Source organism: Octodon degus, unplaced genomic scaffold (assembly GCF_000260255.1).
Source record: "Octodon degus isolate 3935 unplaced genomic scaffold, OctDeg1.0 scaffold00183, whole genome shotgun sequence".
Lineage (NCBI taxonomy): Eukaryota > Metazoa > Chordata > Mammalia > Rodentia > Octodontidae > Octodon > Octodon degus.
Genome location: NW_004524759.1, coordinates 1068644 through 1069117, shown reverse-complemented (window position 1 = coordinate 1069117; position 474 = coordinate 1068644).

Sequence of the window (474 nt, the reverse complement as noted above, 5' to 3'; positions counted from 1 at the left end):
ATAAGTGAAATAAACCAGATATACATGTGCAAATATCGTATAGTTTTCCTAGTATAAGAACTCAAAAGAAGAAATACAAATAGAAAGGTATAATACAAGTAAAAGGAAAGCAGGAACTTGAGGACTAACTAACCAACCAAGAGAGGAAAAGGAGAAGAGCTAGGAAACATGACAGTGAAAAGCCATACAGTTATATGTAGAAGATGGGTAAGGCAATGATCCTGAGAATCTTCAGAAGATTTCTGAATCTTGCAGCTAATTGGAATGATTCTCACCCTGACTAACTATATATACAAACACCTGTGAACTAAACAATTGCACTGAAGATGGCAATTTGTAATACTAGGTTCTTGCTTGGAGTGCCTGTCATTCTGGTCTTCTGAATACAGGCTGCTTATCATGAGATGCCAGTTGCTGCTCTGCTGTCTCTCAGGTAATGATTGTTCAAAAAGAAGGGGGTGGTGAATGAAGGGA